The sequence below is a fragment of the Pogoniulus pusillus genome, chromosome 15 (assembly GCF_015220805.1).
Source record: "Pogoniulus pusillus isolate bPogPus1 chromosome 15, bPogPus1.pri, whole genome shotgun sequence".
NCBI lineage: Eukaryota > Metazoa > Chordata > Aves > Piciformes > Lybiidae > Pogoniulus > Pogoniulus pusillus.
The window spans coordinates 16702-32601 of record NC_087278.1 but is presented as its reverse complement, the minus strand read 5'-3'; the positions used below and the strand labels follow the sequence as shown (position 1 = coordinate 32601).

The 15900-nt window shown below is 60.1% G+C and overlaps 1 long non-coding RNA gene across 1 annotated transcript in view; it reads left to right on the top strand.

Annotated features, from left to right (window-relative positions):
• Nucleotides 1-3971: 3971 nt before the first annotated feature.
• LOC135181625 (uncharacterized) overlaps nucleotides 3972-15900 on the top strand; it is a 28568-nt gene continuing 16639 nt past the window's right edge. Inside the window, exons 1-2 of the long non-coding RNA XR_010304947.1 lie at nucleotides 3972-4551; nucleotides 6194-6370. This is a non-coding gene — a long non-coding RNA (uncharacterized LOC135181625). The remainder of the gene's footprint in view (nucleotides 4552-6193; nucleotides 6371-15900) is intronic.

Below are 15900 nucleotides of genomic sequence, written 5' to 3'. Positions count from 1 at the left end.
AAGTGAGGTAAAACTGCAGGGCAGCTTGAAACTGAGTTGGGCTGTTTTGTGCAGCTGACACTTTTAACATCTCTGGCTTTTTAAGAAAAAAATTGGATTAGATGATGTTGAAATACAGATGAAGGTTATATGCAGAATTGCATTTACTAGGAGCCCTCTCTAGATACCTAAAATAAGATCTACACTGGCTTGGGAACTTTTCTGGCTAGGTGGTAAACGTTAAGATTTAGAAGCCTTTAGGCTGGTTAAAAAGTAGTGTAAAATATGCACTTGTTTCTGGAGATAGACATCTACATACAGGGTGACTATCTCATGGGTGCTCTGCAGAGGAACATGGCCATGCTGGATCTATGGGCTGAGGACCAGTGGGATGAGATTCAACAAGGCCAAGTGCTGGATCCTGCACTTGGGTCACAACAACTCCATGAATGATCTGGGCTGGGGGCAGAGAGGCTGGAAATTGACCAGTAGAGAAAGACCAGGGGGTGCTGGATAACAGGAGGTGAAGATTGGCCAGGGTGTGCCCAGGTGGCCAAGAAGGCAAACAGCATCCTGGCCTGGATCAGCCATAGTGTGACCAGCAGGAGCAGGACAGGGATTGTTGCTCGGGACTCACAACTCTCTCAGCTAAAACTAAGAATGCAAGGCTCAAACAACAAAAAGTACTAGCAAATTAAAGTGCCCCTGTGAAGACTTTTGTCTAATTAACTGCAATTTAAAAATTAAAGTTCATACTCTTAAATATGATGAGTCAAACAGATGACAGCTAAGCAGACAAGACTGTTCTGCAGCTCTCCACTAAGGCTGTGATGAATGTCTACAAAGCAGAGACAGGCAGGGCTAGGGTGTAATTTCCATCAGAATAGCAGCTCTGTGCAGAGCAAAGCCTGCAGACTCAGCGGGGATGAGGACAGTTGCCAGGCTCTGCTCTTCTCTCTTCACCCGAGCTCAAGGTGCAGCTCTGTCAGTGCTGCCAGTAAGAGCCGATATCTCCCGGTCCTCTCAGTAATACTCAGTGTCCCCCAGTCCCTCATTGTGCTCCCCGTAATTCCCAAAGCCTTTCCCAGGGCTCCCAGTAATGCCCAGTGACCTCCCATTTGCACATAATTCCCCAGGGCTGCCAGTAACGGCCAGGGTTGCTCAGGTCCTGAGGACACGCAGCTGCAGTGGTGTCTGCTGTCAGCTCGTGGGGGAGGTGCCTGTGGCTGCCTGTCCGAGAGTGCCTGGGCTCTTAGTGGAGCTGTTGGGCAGCAATAACCTTTGTCTCTCTTTTCTTGCAGTGCCCCCAGAAAGGACCTGAGTGGCAGAGGTTCTGAGAGCTGGAAGCATCCCATGGTTTAATGCATGAGAGCAAGAGGCAGCAGAGAGTCGTGGCTGCCAGTGATAAGTGCAGGGCCTGCAGGGCGATGTCAGGGTAGTAAATGTTGGGGGGCATGCGAGAGGGTGGGAGCTGCAGCCCTGTGCGGCAGCTCTGATAGAAGAGAAAAGCAGCCGGGGCGCAGCCGTGTGCCCAAGGTGCAAAAGTTAGGCAGAAGGATGTCCCTGGCTTGGGTGGAGAAGAAGGAGCAGACCCTGTCAGCTGTCCTTGTCTCTGTCTTTGCTTGCCTGATGCCACAGGGGAGGTGTGGGCTGTGGTGATGCAGCAGAGTGAGGGGTGGCGGCAGCCTCCCTTGCAAGAGTGCTTGCAGCCCTGCACGTTTGAAGGGCCTGAGAATCCTTGGAGAGGATTAAAACACACTGCAGACTGCGTTCGTGGGAGGTGCTCCTGGAGAAGAGCTCTGATTTTCCTCTAGCTCCTGCAGAACGGCCTTAATTCTGGTGTCAGCAGCTCCCCCTGTGTCTCCTCTGCTGTCTATAAAGCCCTCAAGAGTAGAATCAAGGAAGTCCTGAGTAGCCCCAGCTGGAGTTGAGAGCTGTGCCTATAAACTGAGTGTGTAGGAGTGGCAGAGCGTGGGCTGTGCCTTGCGTGCGGTGTGCTGTTGGCAAAGCCAATAGGCAGAGCGGCGCTGGGCTGAAGGCGCTGCCCCCGGCCGGGCGCAGAGGCGCTCTCGGTTGTCTGTGCTGCCCCCCTGTGTTTGCTCGTGGGTACTGCAGTTGCAGAGCGGCGTGCGGTGTGGCGCCGGTACTCAGTGCTGCCACCGTGTGTTTGCTTGTCCACACTGCAGTTCCTCAGCCGCGGCGGTCCCCCCTTTTCCTGCCTCATCTCTAAAGGCCGTGCACGATTGAAGTGGCTGAAAGCTGAGGGGAGGGGAGGAGAGGAGGGGAAGGTGAGAGGTGGGAGGGAGAGCTGAGAACTGGTTTGGATTTGTAAGTACTGGAGTGAGGAGATAAAAGCGGCAGGCACCGGGGGCGGGCCGGCGCTCGGGGGGCATATTATTGCTAGGGACCTTGGCGCATGTGCGGTACCGCGGCCCCGCCCCCGTTGCTAGGAAGTTTCGCGCATGCGCCGTGCCGCCCCACGTTGCTATGGAGTTTCACGCATGCGCCGTGCCGCGGCCCCGCCCCCGTTGCTAGGGAGGTTCGCGGCCCCTCCCCCCATTCCTATGGAGTTTCGCGCATGCGCCGTGCCTCGGCCCCGCCCCCGTTGCTATGGAGCGCGGCCCCGCCCCCCGTTGCTAGGGAGGTCCGCGGCCCCGCCCCCCGTTGCTATGGAGTTTCGCGCATGCGCGGTGCCGCGGCCCCGCCCCTCGTTGCTATGGAGGCTCGCGCTGCCGACCCGGTTGCTATGGAGTTTCGCGCATGCGCTCTGCCGCGCCCCCCCCCCGTTGCTATGGAGGTTCGCGGCCCCGCCCCCGGTTGCTATGGAGGTTCGCGCATGCGCCGTGCCGCGGCCCCGCCCCCCGTTGCTATGGAGTTTCGCGCATGCGCGGTGCCGCGGCCCCGCCCCTCGTTGCTATGGAGGTTCGCGCTGCCGACCCGGTTGCTATGGAGTTTCGCGCATGCGCTCTGCCGCGCCCCCCCCCCCCGTTGCTATGGAAGTTCGCGGCGCCGCCCCCGGTTGCTATGGAGTTTCGCGCATGCGCGGTGCCGCGGCCCCGCCCCCCGTTGCTATGGAGGTTCGCGGCCCCGCCCCCGGTTGCTATGGAGTTTCGCGCATGCGCCGTGCCGCGCCCCCGCCCCCGTTGCTATGGAGCGCGGCCCCGCCCCCCGTTGCTATGGAGGTCCGCGGCCCCGCCCCCGGTTGCTATGGAGTTTCGCGCATGCGCCGTGCCGCGGCCCCGCCCCCCGTTGCTATGGAGGTCCGCGGCCCCGCCCCCGGTTGCTATGGAGTTTCGCGCATGCGCCGTGCCGCGACCCCGCCCCCCGTTGCTATGGAGGGCCGCGGCCCCGCCCCCCGTTGCTATGGAGGTCCGCGGCGCCGCCCCCGGTTGCTATGGAGTTTCGCGCATGCGCTCTGCCGCGGCCCTGCCCCCCGTTGCTATGGGGGTTCGCGGTCCCGCCCCCGGTTGCTATGGAGTTTCGCGCATGCGCCGTGCCGCGGCCCCGCCCCCCGGTGCTATGGAGGTTCGCGGCCCCGCCCCCGGTTGCTATGGAGGTTCGCGCATGCGCCGTGCCGCGGCCCCGCCCCCCGTTGCTATGGAGGTCCGCGGCCCCGCCCCCGGTTGCTATGGAGTTTCGCGCATGCGCCGTGCAACGGCCCCGCCCCAGTTGCTATGGGGGTTCGCGGCGCCGCCCCCGGTTGCTATGGAGTTTCGCGCATGCGCCGTGCCGCGGCCCCGCCCCCGTTGCTATAGAGGTTCGCGGCCCCGCCCCCGGTTGCTATGGAGTTTCGCGCATGCGCCGTGCCGCGGCCCCGCCCCCCGTTGCTATGGAGGTTCGCGGCCCCGCCCCCGGTTGCTATGGAGTTTCGCGCATGCGCCGTGCCACGGCCCCGCCCCAGTTGCTATGGGGGTTCGCGGCGCCGCCCCCGGTTGCTATGGAGTTTCGCGCATGCGCCGTGCCACGGCCCCGCCCCCGTTGCTATAGAGGTTCGCGGCCCCGCCCCCGGTTGCTATGGAGGTTCGCGCATGCGCCGTGCCGCGGCCCCGCCCCCCGTTGCTATGGAGGTTCGCGGCCCCGCCCCCGGTTGCTATGGAGTTTCGCGCATGCGCCGTGCCGCGGCCCCGCCCCCCGTTGCTATGGCGGTTCGCGGCGCCGCCCCCCGTCGCTATGGAGGTTCGCGCATGCGCCGTGTCGCGGCTTGTTGCTATGGAGCACGGTCCACAGCGAACTGCAGTGCCGACAATTAAACACAGGGTGGCAGCAGCGATCACGGTCCCCAGCGAACTGCAGTGCCGACAATTAAACACAGGGTGGCAGCAGCGAGCACGGTCCCCAGGGTGCTGCAGTGCCGGCAGTTAAGCACAGGGTGGCAGCAGTGAGCGCTGCGCGCATGCGTTGGGTCGCTGTGCGGGGTGCGGAGCTGGCGCATGCGTCCTGCTCTGCCGCCTCGTTACGCATGCGGGGCCGGGGCCGTGCTGAGAGGCCTGCGGGGGGAAGGCTGCGGCGGCAGCGGCGTGGAGCGGCAGCGGGGCCGGGCCGGGCCGGGCCGAGGAGGGCTTTGCAGTGCCGGTGAGTGTCCGTAGCAGTGCCGCAGGGATTGTCCTTAGTGCGTGGTGAGTTTTCTGTGTCGCTCTGAGCGGGGCCCGGCGGAGCTGCTTCCCAGGCCGCTCAGCGTTGCCGCCCCTCGGGAGGGGCTGTGCGGGCCCCTGGAGTGGGTCTGGCAGCGTCCCAAGGGCTGCGGGGCGCATGGAGGCGCCTGTAAGCTTCTGGGTGTCCCCTGTGGGCTCCGATGGTCCCAGAGGAGCTGGGCAGGGTCTCTGGAGCTGTGTGGCCTCTGTGGGCGCCGCAGGATTCGGGCGGGATCTGAGTGGCTCTCGGTGAGCTCTTTAGGGGTCTCTGTGGGGTCCCCACAGTCCGTGGGCTCTGCTGTGCAGTCTCGGGGCTTGGGGAGCTGAGGATTTGGGGCTGTGCCCCTCTGGTGTTCAGTGTCCAAGCCTGGACCTGCCAGCCACTGCCCTGCCGGCACCTGCAGGTGAGCCGGGGGTGTCTGAAGGGGTTTTGGGAGCGACAAGGGGGTCTGGGGGCTATCGAAAGGCCTTTTGGGGGCATCTGAAGGGGCCTGGGGGCATCAGAATGGGGTTTGTGGGTACCCGAGGGGGCTGTGAGGCCTCTCAGTCTTCCCCTGGGGGCTCCTGGGGGTGTCTGGAGGATCCCAGAGGAGCTGGGGATGCTCTCAGTGAGGTTTGGGGCTCTCTGCAAAGCCCTCACAGTATCTGGGCTCGTCTGTGGAGCTGTGAGGTGTCGAGTTTGGGGTGCCCCAGGGTTTAGGGAGGTCTTGCTCTGTGTTTCAGTGTCCCCTGAGGGTCTGGGACCTGCAGCCATGCCCCCTGCGGGGTGTCAGGGCAGTCTGAGGGTGTGCAGAGGCCTTTGGGGGTGACACAGAGGATCTGGGTGCTTGTGTAGGGAGTCTGGGAGCATCTGGAGGGGTTCTGGGCTCCCCAAAAAGGGTCTGTAAGCCTGTGCAGGGGTCTGTGTACATGTGAGGTGAGTGTGGGGGTATCAAAGTGGGATCTGGGGGCATCTAAAGGGTTCTGGGGTCATACAGAGGTGTCTGGGGGGTCTCTGGGGGAAGCCCTTTGGTGCTCCAAGGGTACCTCTGCAGGGTCCTGAAGGAGTTGAGAGGGACCTGGCAAGGTGCTGCTTGCTGCCAGGTGCTGCTGAGGGGCTTGAGTGGCGTCTGAAGGGGCTTTGGAGGCAGCTAAAGGCCATCTGGGGGCTCCTAAGGGGATTCTGAGGGGGCCAAAGGGGATCTGGGGGTATCTAAAATGGGTCTGTGAGTATCAAGAGGTCTTTTGGGGACATGTAAAGTGGTCTGGGGGCATCTAAAGCGGTGGGGCTGGATCTAAAGTGGGTCTGGAGGCACCTAAGGGAGATCGGTGAGTGTGTAGAGGGGTTCTGGGGTCTCTAAAAAGGTCTGGGGCTGTGCTAGAGGCTTCTGGGCTCATCTGCAGTGAGCCTGGGGGCCCTCAAAAGGGTCTGGGGACAGGTAAAATGGGCCTGGGGTGATGCAGCAGGGTTCAGGGGCATCAGAAGGGGCATTGTGGGCATCTAAGTTGGCCTGGGGTCCTCTGGAGGTTGCCTCCCTCTTTCTGTCTCTGTTGTTTGTGCCTGGGTGAGAGTTCTCTGCTGTGTTTGTTCTCTCTTTTTGCAGGGAGCTGAACTGCTTTGCCCCAGCCCAGCTGCAGATTTGCACTCAGCCTCAGCCCCAAGCCCTGGCAGGGTGGGATGCTTTGGTACCAGGCCGTGGAGCTGTTTGAAATGCAATTGCTGCTTGCAGCTGGTTCAGAAATGGATTTCCTGTGGCTGTGGGGGCAGAAATGTGTCTGTGGTGAGTTGCTGCCAAGTGCCAGCCTTGCTTAAAGCCTTCTCTTAGACCTTTCAGTGTGCTGATGGTTGCAGAGGAGAAGCTCAGGGTGTGAGGGAGTGAAAACTGAAGGGGGTGTTCAGGTGTGGGGAGAGGCCTCTGCCCTGGAGAGGCTGCTGGGCAGTGCTGCTGCAGCTAAGGTCTCCCTCGGGGAGCTGTTCCCCTCAGGGGCACTCTGGTGGCACTGTGCAGGAGGTGGCAGCCAGAAGGCAGAGCTGCCTGGGCCTCGTTGCTGTGCTGGCCAAAGCAGGTCACTTGTGCAGCTGTGCCACTTGCTGCTCAGGGCTGTGCTTGGGCAGAGAGGCAGCTGTGCCAGCAGCCTGTGCCGCAGTGCAGTTGGTGCTGGTGCAGTGCAGCCTTTGCAGCTTGGCTCTGGGCTGATGGCAGTGGAGCCCCAGAGGCAGCGGTGCCAGGGCAGCTGAGCAGGGGCTGGGCTAGGGGCCGAGGCTGTGCTGCCTGCAGAGGCTTTTGTGTGCCTGTGTCGGGGTGGATTTAACATCCTTTTACTGCTGGGATGTGCTCCTGCTGCTGCCTTTCTGCTGCCCGGCTGGGAGGGGTCCAGAGGGACTGGGAGACACCAGGAGGGATTGGGAGGAGTCTGGGAGGGCATTGGGATGGAGTGGGAAGGGATGCATGAGGGACTGGGAGGGAATGTGAGTGACTGGGAGGGGAATGGGTAGGGCTGAAGGGGTTGGGAGGAAATGGGAGAGGACTGGAAGGGACTGGGACTGAGAGAGACTGGGATGGACTGGGGAGGGGCTGGGAGGGGAATGGGATGGAGGAGGAAAGGACAGGAATGGGAATGAAGGCAATTGGGAGGGAACTGGGAGAGGACAGGGCCAGACTGGGAGGGATTGGGATGGATAGTGGAAGTGGGAGAGACTGGGATTGGGAGGAGACTGGGAGGGCATTGGGATTGAGTGGGAGGAGTGGGATGGACTGGGAAGGGCCTGTGAGGGGATTTGGAGGGACTGATGGGAACTGGGAGTGGAATGGGAGGGACTGGGAAGGGACTTGGAGAGGCTGAGAGAGACTGAGCCAGACTGGGAGGTGTTTGGGAGGCAGTGAGAGGGATTCAGTGGAACTGAGAGTGACTGGGAGGGATTGGGAGGAGAGGGAGGGGTCTGGGAAGGCATCAGGGATGGCCTGAAGGGATCGGGATGGGGAAGGCCTGGGAGGTAGTGGGAAGGGACTGGGAAGGGGCTGGGAGGGGAATTGGAGGGACTGGGAGAGAGAGTGATAGGGGATTGGGAGTTACTGAGGGGACTGGAAGGAGACTGGGATATACTGGGAGATAGTGGAATGGACAGGGAGGGATTGTGAGGGGCTGGATGGGACTGGAAGGGGACTGGGAAGGACTGAGAGAGACTGGGCTGGACTGAGAGGGGACTGGACTGGCAATGGGAGGGAGTGGGAAGGCATCTGGAAGGGATCAGAAAGAATTGGAAGAGACTGAGAGGGAATTTGGCATGGGAGGGTATTGGGAAAGGCTCTGGGGGGATTGCAAGAGACTGGGATGGACTGGGACGGAGTGGGATGGACTGGAATGGGAGTGAGAGGTGTCAGGGAAGGGAATGGGACTGGGAAGTCCTGGGATGGGACAGGAAGGGGAATGGGAGGGACTGATGGGAACAGGGAGAGGAATGGGATGGACTTGGAGGGACTGGGAAAGGACTTGGAGAGGCTGAGACTGAGCCAGGCTGGGAGGGGTTTGGGAGGCACTGAGAAGAACTGGGAGGGAGTGGGAAGCCTGCAGAGGGACTGGGAGAGAGTGATAGGGGATTGGGAGTTCCTGGAGGGGACTGGAAGGGGAATGGGATATACTGGGAGGTAGAGGAATGGACTGGGAGGGAGCTGGGTGGGACTGTTGGGGACTGGGAGGAAATGGGAGGGTACTGGGATGGACTGGAAGGGATTGGGAGAGAGTGAGAGGGGATGTGGAATGAGTTTGGAGAGACTGGGAGGGACTGGAAGGGATTGGGAGAGAGTAGGAGGAATTCAGAGAGACTGGGAGGGACTGGGGTGGAGTGGGAAGGAATAAATGAGTGACTGGGAGGGATTGGGAGAGACTGGGAGGGGATTGCGAGGGACTACTTGGAACTGGAAGAGGAATGGGATGGTCTGGGAGGGACTTGGAGAGACTAAGCCAGACTGGGAGGGGTTTGGGAGACACTGAGAAGGACTAGGAGGGGACCAGGCTAGACTGGGGGGGGATTCAGAGGAACTGGGAGGGATTGGGAGGAGACTGGGAGGGAGTGGGATGGAGTGGGAAGGGATTGATGAGGGACTGGGAGTGATTGTGAGTGACTGGGAGAGCCATGGAGAGGAACAGGAGGGGCAGATGGGGAGTGGGATGGGATTGGGAGTGACTGGCGAGGAGTGGGAGGAGACTGAGAGGTAGTGGGAGGGAAGTGGGAAAGGATGAGGGACTGGGAGGCAGTGGGAAGGGACTGGGAGGGGATTTGGAGGGACTGGGAGAGAGTGATGGGGATTGGGAGCTGATGGAGGGGACTGGAAGGGGACTGGGGTATACTGGGAGCCAGTAGGATAGACTGGGAAGGATTGGGAGAGGACTGGGTGGGAGTGATAGAGAACTGGGAAAGGACTGGGAGAGACTGGGAGGGGACTGGGATGGACCTGGCAAGAACTGGATTAGGACTGTGAGAGAACTGGGATGGGCCTGGAAGGGACTGGGAAGGACTGGGAATGTGAAAGTACTGGGAAAGGAGTGGAATGGGATTGTGAGGGAGTGGGTGGGATTCAGAGGAACTGGGAGAGAGTTGGATGGACTGGGAAGGGATCTGGGAGAGACTCGAGGGGACTGGGATGGACTGGGAAGGGGACTGAGGTGGCATGGAGGGGTATGGGACTGGGAGGTACTGCGAAGGGACTGAGAGGGCAATGGGATGGACTGGGAGGAACTGGTGTGGAACTGGGAAGGGGGGGGAAGGCCAGAGAGAGAATGGGAGGGGAATGGGTTGGACCTGGTTAAAGACTGGATTGGGACTGGGAGAGGACTGGGAGGGTATTAGGAGAGGCCTGGAAGGGTCTGAGAAGGACTGGGATGTACTGGGAAAGGCCTGGAATGGGATTGTGAGACTGGGATGGAACTGAGAGGGGATTGGGAGGGAGTGAGTGGGATTCAGAGGAACTGGAAGAGTCTGGGATGGACTGAGAGTGGGCTGGGCTGGGAAGGGATCTGGGAAGGAGTGAGGGGACTGGGAGGGATTGGGAAGGGGACAGAGAGCTGTCAGAGAGGGGAATGGGACTGGGAGGTCCTGGGATGGGACAGGGAGGGGAATGGGAGGGACTGATGGGAAGTGGGAGAGGAATGAGATGGCCTGGGAGGGCATCTGGAATGGATTGTGAGAGAGTGGGAGGAGACTGGGAAGGGATTGGGATAGACTGGGAGCTAGAGGGATGGACTGGGAAGGATTGGGAGGGGGCTGGGTGGGAGTGATAGAGGATTGGAAGGAAATGGGAGAGGACTGGAATGGGACTGGGAAGGGACCGGGATGGACCTGGTAAGGACTGGATTTGGACTGGGAGGTACTGGGAGAGGACTGTGAGGGAACTGGGATAGGCCTGGAAGGGACTGAGGAGGACTGAGAGGGGACTGAGAGGTGGCAGGGAGGGGACTGGGCCAGGGAGAGGACTGGGGGGAATGGGAAGGGGTTTGGAATGGATTGGGACTGGGAGGGGACTGGGCCAGAGTGGGAGGGGAGTGGAAAGGTAGTGGGAGGGTGTGAAAGGTAGTTGGAGGGCACTGGAAGGGACTAGGAGGGGATTGGGATGGACTGGGAAGGGACTGGTGAGGATTGGATTGGGAGAGGCCTGGAGGGTACTGAGAAGAAGTGGGAGGGGACTGGGATGTACTGGGAAAGGAGTGGGATGGGATTGAAAGAGACTGGGGTGGGACTGGGAGGGGGTTGTAGGGAGTGGGTGGGATTCAAAGGAACTGGGAAGGACCGGGAGGAGACTGGGAGTGGGATGGACTGGGAATAGTGGAACTGGGAGGGGACTGTGAGGGATTGGATGGGACTGGGAAGGGGCCTGAGAGGTGGCAGGGAGGGAAGTGGGACTGGGAGGTACTGGGATGGGATAGGGAGGAGATTGTGAGGGACTCATGGGAACTTGTGGAGAAATGGGAGGGAATGGGAAAGGACTGGAAGGGGACTGGGATATACTGGGAGACTGTGGGATGGACTGGGAAGGATTGGGGGAGGGCTGGGTGGGACTGATAGGGGCTTGGGAGGGACTGGGAGAGACTGGGATGGACCTGATGACGACTGGACTGAGACTGGGAGGGACTAGGAGATGACTGTGAGGGAACTGGGAAAGATGTGGAAGGGACTGAAAAGGACAGGGAGGGGAGTGGGATGTCCTGGGAAAGGAGTGGAATTGGATTGTGAGAGACTGGGCTGGGACTGGGAGGGGGCTGAGAGAGAGTGGGTGGGACTGGAAACAACTGAGCTGAACTGGGAGGGGACTGGGAAGGGGCCTGAGAGGTGCCAGGGAGGGGAATGGGACTGTGAGGTAGTGGGATGGGGCAGGGAGGGGAATGGGAGAGACTGATGGGAAGTTAGAAAGGAATGGGCTGGGCTTGGAGGGAGTGGGAGGGGATTGGGAGGGAATGTGATGGGGTCTGGAATGGATTATGAGTGACTGGGAGGGCACTGAGCCAGAGTGGGAGGGGATTGGAAGGGATTGGGATGTACTGGGAGCTAGTGGGATGGACTGGGAAGGATTGGGTGAGGCTGGGTGGGACTGGGAGTGGATTGAGAGGAACTGGGAGAGATTGGGAGGGACTGGAGTTGGACTGAGACTGGGAGGGGACTGAGGTGGACCTGGTAAGGACTGGATTAGGACTGGGAGAAAAATGACAGAGGAGTGGAAGGGACAGAGAAGGTCTGGGAGGGGAGTGGGATGTACTGGGAAATGGCTGGAGTGGGATTATGAGAGACTGGGATGGGACTGGGAAGGAGACTGAGAGGTGGCAGTGAGGAGAATGGGTCTGGGAGGGACAGGGATGGTAATGGGAGGAACTGTTGGGAACTGGTGGAGGAATGGGATGCACTGGGCTGGAGTAGGAGGGCATTGGGAGGGAATGGGAAGGGATCTGGAATGGATTGTGAGTGACTGGGGGGGACTGAGCCAGAGTGGGAGTGGACAGGGAAGATACTGGGAGGGGAATGGGAAGGCAGTGTGAGGGTGTGAAAGGTAGTTGGGGTGGCCTGGAAGGCCCTGGGAGAGTATTGAGAGGGAGTGTGAGGGGACTGGAAGGAGACTGGGATATACTGGGAGCTAGTTGGATGGACTGGGAAGGATTGGGTGGGGCTGTGTGGGACTGATAGGGGATTGGGAGGAGATTGGAAAGGGCTGGGAGGGGAGTGGGATGTGTTGGGAAAGGACTGGAATGGGATTGAGAGACTGGGAGGGGACCAGGAGGGATTGTGTAGGACTGGAGTGGGATTGTGAGAGACTGGGAGGGACTGGGAGAGGATTGGAGAGAGTGGGTGGAATTGAGAGGAACGGGGAAGGACCGGGAGGAGCCTGAGAGGGCATTGGAATGGACTGGGAGGGAGTGGGATGGTGTGGGAAGGGATCTGAAGGGACCTGGGAAGGAGCAGAAGTGGGAGGGGACTGTGGGGATTGGGTGGGACTGGGAAGGGGCCTGAGAGGTGGCAGGGAAGGGAATGGGAGGGACTGATGGGAAGAAGAAGAAGAAGAAGAAGAAGGAGGTAGAGTGGGAGGGGATTGGAAAGGAATGGGAAGGGATCTGGAATGGATTGTGAGTGCCTGGGAGGGGACTGGGAAGAGACTGGCAGGGGAGTGGAAAGGTAGTGTGAGGAGGTGAAAGGTAGTTGGGGTGGCCTGGAAGGGACTGGGAAGGCATTGGGAGGGAGTGGGTAGGATTCAGAGGAACTGGGAGAGACTAGGAAAGACTGAGAGGAGACCAGGAGGGCATTGGGATGGACTGGGAAGGGATCTGGGAAAAAGTGAGTGGAACTGTGAGAGAACTGGGGGGGATTGGGTGGGACTGGGAGGTGCTGGGATGGGACAGGGAGGGGAATGGGAGAGACTGATGGGAAGTGGGAGAGGAATGAGATGGAGTCGGAGGGAGTGGAAGGAGATTGGGAGGGAAGGGAAAGGGATCTGGAATGAATTGTGAGTGACTGGAAGGGGACTGGGGACTGGGAGGGGATTAGGAGGGAGTGGGAGGTGACTGGAAGGGGACTGGGATGTACTGGGAGCGAGTGGGATGGACTGGGAAGGATTGGAAGGGGGCTGGGTGAGACTGGGAGGGGATTGGGAGGAAATGGGATCAGACTGGGAGGGACAGAGAGAGACTGGGAGGGGATTGGGAGGGAAGGGGAAGGGATGGGAAGGGGAGTGGGAAGGGGCTGGTAAGGACTGGATTTGGATTGGGAGAGGCCTGGAAAGGACTGAGGAGGACTGGAAGGAGATCAGGAGGGATTGGGTAGGACTGGAATGGGATTGTGAGAGACTGGGAGGGAGTGGGATGGACTGGGAAGGGATCTGGGAAGGAGTGAGTGGGTCTGGGAGGGATTGGGTGAGACTGGGAAGGGGCCTGAGAGGTGTGAGGGAGAGGAATGGGCCTGGGAGGCCCTGGGATGGGACAGGGAGGGGAATGGGAGGGACTGATGGAAGTGGGATGGGATTGGGAGGGACTGGCGAGGCGTGGGAGGAGACTTGGAGGGACTGAGAGGTAGTGGGAGGGAAGTGGGAAAGGATGAGGGATGGAGTGGAGGGACTGTGAGGGACTGGGATGGCCTGGGAGGGGATGTGGAGGGCCTGGGAGAGAGGGATAGGGGCTCGGGAGTTAGTGGAGGGGACTGGAATATAGTGGGAGATAGTGGGATGGAGTGGGAGAGATTTGGAATGGATCTGGAATGGATTGTGAGTGAGTGGAATGGCAATGGAAAGGGACTAGGAGGGAGTGGGAGGGAACTGGGATGGAGCTGGAAAGGACTGGATTGGGACTGGGAGAGGACTGAAAAGGACTGGGAGGGCAGTGGGATGTAGTGGGAAAGGAGTGTAATGGGATAGTGAGGGACTGGGAAGGGATTGGGAGTGAGTGGGTGGGATTCAGAGGAATGGGGATGGAGTGGGATGGAGTAGGATGGGCTGGGAAGGGATCTGGGAAGGATTGAGCTGAATTGGAAGAGGACTGGGAAGGGGCCTGAGAGGTGTCAGGGAGGGGAATTGAATGTGACTGTGTGGGGATTGGGAGAGACTGGGATAGACTGGGAGGGATTGGGAGGAGACTGGGAGGGCATTGGGACAGACTGGGAGGGAATGGGATGGAGTGGGAAGGGATCAGGGATGGAGTGGAGGGACTGGGAGGGGATGTGGAGGGAGAGAGGGATAGGGGCTTGGGAGTTAGTGGAGGGGACTGGGATATACTGGAAGATGGTGGAATTGAGTGGGAGAGGATTGGGAGGGAATGGAGAGGGATCTGGAATGGATTGTGAGTGACTGGGAGAGGACTGGAATGGCACTAGGGACTGGGAGAGACTGGTAGGGGACTGGGATGGAGCTGGAAAGGACTGGATTGGGACTGGGAGGGAAATGGGAGAGGATTGGAAGGGACAGGGAGGGGAGTGGGCTGTACTGGGAAAGGAGAGGAATGGGATTGTGAGTGACTGGGAGGGGACAGGGGACTGGGAGGGACTTGGGAGGTGACTGTAAGAGGACTGGGATGTACTGGGAGCTAGTGGGATGGACTGGGAAGGATTGGGTGAGGCCGGGTGGGACTGGGAGTGGATTGAGAGGAAATGGGAGAGGACTGGGACTGGAATGGGACTGGGATGGACCTGGTAAGTACTGGATTAGGACTCGGGACGCAGTGGGAGAGGACTGGAAGGGACAGAGAAGGACTGGGAGGGGAGTGGGATGTACTGGGAAAGGAGTGGAATTGGATTATGAGAGACTGGGATGGGACTGGGAGGGGAGTGAGAGAGAGTGGTTGGGACTGGGAGGGAAATGGGAGAGGATTGGAAGGGACAGGGAGGGGAGTGGGATGTACTGGGAAAGGAGAGGAATGGGATTGTGAGAGACTGGGAGGGGACAGGGGACTGGGAGGGACTTGGGAGGTGAGTGGAAGGGGACTGGGATGTACTGGGAGCTAGTGGGATGGACTGGGAAGGATTGGGTGAGGCCGGGTGGGACTGGGAGTGGATTGAGAGGAAATGGGAGAGGACTGGGACTGGGATGGGACTGGGATGGACCTGGTAAGTACTGGATTAGGACTCGGGACGCAGTGGGAGAGGACTGGAAGGGACAGAGAAGGACTGGGAGGGGAGTAGGATGTACTGGGAAAGGAGTGGAATTGGATTATGAGAGACTGGGATGGGACTGGGAGGGGAGTGAGAGAGAGTGGTTGGGACTGGGAAGGAGACTGAGAGGTGACAGGGGAATGGGACAGGGAGGGACAGGGAGGGTAATGGGAGGGACTGTTGGGAACTGGGAGAGGAATGGGATGCACTGGGCTGGAGTAGGAGGGCATTGGGAGGAAATGGGAAGGGATCTGGAATGGATTGTGAGTGACTGGAGGGGACTGGGCCAGAGTGGGAGCAGACTGGGAGGGGAATGGGAAGGTAGTTGGAGGGACCTGGAAGGGACTTGGAGGGGACTGAGAGGGAGTAGGAGGTGACTGGAAGGAGACTGGGATATTCTGGGAGCTAGTGGGATGGACTGGGAAGGATTGGGAGGGAGCTGGGTGGGAGTGATAGAGGACTGGGAGGAAATGGGAGGGGCCTGGAGTTGGACTGGGAAGGGACCGGGAGGGACTGAGAGAGACTGGGAGGGGACTGGGATGGACCTGTAATGACTGGATTGGGACTGGGAGAGGAGTGCGAGGGAACTGGGAGAGGCCTGGAAGGGGCTGGGGAGGACTGGGAGTGGGAAGGGGTGGGATGGACTGGGGAGGGATCTATGAATGACTGAAGTGACTGGGAAGGATTGGGTGAGGCTGGGAAGGTGCCTGAGAGGTGGCAAGGAGGGGAATGGGACTGGGAGGTCCTAGAATGGGACTGGAAAGAGAATGGGAGGGATTGATGGAAGTGGGATGGGATTGGGAGAGAATGGGAAGGGATCTGGAATGGTTTGTGAGTGGGAGGGGACTGGGAGGCAATCGGAGAGGAGTGGGAGTGAGATGTACTGGGAAAGGAGTGGAATGAGGTTGTGAGAGACAGGGATGGGACTGGGAGGGGTTTGGGAGGGAGTGGGTGGGATTCAGAGGAACTGTGGGAGACTGGGAAGGACTGGGAGGGCATTGGGATGGAGTGGCAGGGAGTGGGATGGACTGGGAAGGATTAAGCGGAACTGGGGAGGGGACTGGGAGGGATTGGGTGGGACTGGGCAGGGGCCTGAGAGGTGTCAGGGAGGGGAATGGGCCTGGGAGGTGCTGGGATGGGACAGGGAGGGGAATGGGATTGACTGAGATGGAGTGGGAGGGGACTTGGAGGGAA